General features: G+C 33.7%; 1 pseudogene; it reads left to right on the top strand.

The window, feature by feature from the left end:
• Nucleotides 1-763: 763 nt before the first annotated feature.
• On the top strand, nucleotides 764-2,204 carry LOC121127606 (mediator of RNA polymerase II transcription subunit 29-like; annotated as a pseudogene).
• The last annotated feature ends 327 nt before the right edge of the window (nucleotides 2,205-2,531 follow it).

Raw genomic sequence — 2,531 nt, 5'->3', positions numbered from 1 at the left:
TTCTGATCTAATATTTGAGAAGCATACTAAAAAGTATTAAAGGTAGACTCAATGAAAAAGAAGTGTTTTTATAAATCTAGGGATGTATAATATCCCAGTTCACTAACGGTGGGTGTAAATTACATTTTTTTAATCAAGTGCAAGGCTTCTTGGAGATTGGGTACCCAATTTATGTTTTACATATATAGGTAATATGGAACCAATTCTCCATTACAGAAAAGGAGAATTTGGCTTTCAAGAACTCTTATCATTTCTAAAATTTTTCACAACAGTTAATTAAAGTAGATCAGATTATTATTTCGTTTTTGTTTCTTTAGAGATATGTAGTGTATGTATGTATGTATTCTAAGATATCAACATATGTAGGGTATGATGTTTCTACTTTTAATATTCTCCTCTTCTTGTTTTCAAGACAGAACAAAAGAGCTTGTGAAATAGGGTGGATCTGAATAAAGAGCACGCGCTATGAAACAACTTTTATTTTAATTAACCATTCAATATGTACCTAACTATTAAAAGGAATGCTTGAATTTTTTTGATAAGATGTTTAATATTCTGTCGACGATCGCATATACATACATACATATATCACTTTTAATAGATATATTTTTAATTAACCATATTTTATACCAGATAGTCCATTGAAATATTAATAGGAACTAATTCAATAATTAATTAAGTTTGTGTGATTGAAATTCAATCATATATTTAAGCTTAAACAATTAGTTGCAAGGATAAAAAAAAACTTATCTCTCTAGCTTACAAGCAAGTCGAGAAAAGGACACTTGAACATTATCTACTTATTTCCATCCGCGTACTCCAAGAAGTTGGTCGTCTCCAGGACCACCGTCTACGCCGTCGGTAAGTCTGAAACGTTGGAGAGGAAGAATTACTCTATCAAAAAGGCCAAATTGAATCCGGAGGAGATAAATAAAACAGCCTCGTCCAATCTCCTCAAGTCCATGAGGGCCCACACAAAAGATCTCGGGGTTTCACACCAGATTGTCCAGAGAGCTATCAAAAGAGTCGTGGAAAGATTCGTGTGAGGGTGGAGAGGCCACTCTGGACACCAACAATGAAAGACACCCATCTACTCCGTTACAAGACTCTTCTATGATACTTTTGACCCCTCTAAATCCATGATACCAACCCACTTGAGTACACCTTTTAGGTACATGTCGAGTGGAAGACCTGCAGTGTCCGTGGTCAAAACACCGAGGCCCTCAAAGCCACTGTCAGCCAGCACTGAGAAGCTAGGACAGAGGACTATAACCGCAGTGTGTGCCAGGTCTTCCGCCTGGAAGCCATCATTGCCTTTAAGGATGACTACATTAATGATCAAGAGAACATTTATTTATAGTATTAGTTTTGTTGAAATTCTATTGGTAATTCACAAATTATTTGTTGTTGTTGAATTTTTAAATTCAAAGTGTTCAGATTTACATTAACCACTCGGTATATAATTCCATTAATGGAAATTTCCCACCTACCCCTTAATTCATTTATTCTTTGTTTTGAAGATAAAAAGAAGACACAATTGAGGAGGGAAGAAGAGCTTGAAAAAAGGGATCAATAATACATGAATGTGTTTGTTTGAATAGACCAAGTAAGTAATACATTTCTCAGAAAAATAAAAGAGGATGAGTCAAATACATCGGGTTATGCCTCACCATATTCATATTGTACAACAAATGAATCTTTAAATGGGAATGCAGCCACAGATCATATAACATTAAATTATGCCTCCCAGTGCTCAAATGAGACAAGGAAGTACAATGTCTCCAAGTACGCAATTGCTTCAGCAAACTCAAATGCAGCAGATACATATTCCTCCTTTGCAGAGGTCACAACCTCAAGAAGATAAGTTGATTTCAAATTCACAAATTAGTTTATGGGCCACTCAAACATAAATGATTGCAATCTCTGCGGGAAGCAGCTCTTAGAATAGAGAACATGAATTAGGACTTCCAGGGACATTGAAAACAATTAGAAGACTTTCATGCTATTTGAGATCAAATCCAACTCGATTTAAAGTGTGCCATTCATTCTATGAATCAAAGCTCTGCTTCAAATCGATATATACCGATATATCCTCCAAATCTAAGTCAAACCGAATTGAGAATCATTATCTCACTTATCCTCAATACGTAAATACCTTTAAACAATAGATAAACTTTGCTGAAGATGTGAATGAGCTTATGTAAATAGGGGTATCTTCTTACCTTCGACTATGTAGTTCAATCTCTGTAGTAATAAATTTTATGTTGACTTAATTCAGTTAGAAATATAAAAGGTAAAAAACAAAACAACTAATGCTTTATAGGCGTTAAATGTATTTTATAGTTGTCAAAAGGTTTAATTTTGTTATTATTCGTCACATTAACCTCTTTTCTTTTGAAAAAAAAAAAAAAAAAAACACATTTTATACACTTAATTGTAACGCAAGTACTTATTAAGTACGTATTAACTATTATTTCCTTTTATATAAGTGGTCTCGCTTTGCAAATGCTTTATTCATGTAACTAAAACTC

Source organism: Lepeophtheirus salmonis, chromosome 13, assembly GCF_016086655.4.
Source record: "Lepeophtheirus salmonis chromosome 13, UVic_Lsal_1.4, whole genome shotgun sequence".
NCBI lineage: Eukaryota > Metazoa > Arthropoda > Copepoda > Siphonostomatoida > Caligidae > Lepeophtheirus > Lepeophtheirus salmonis.
The sequence above is the reverse complement of the archived record's forward strand: the minus strand, read 5'-3'. Positions and strand labels throughout refer to the sequence as shown.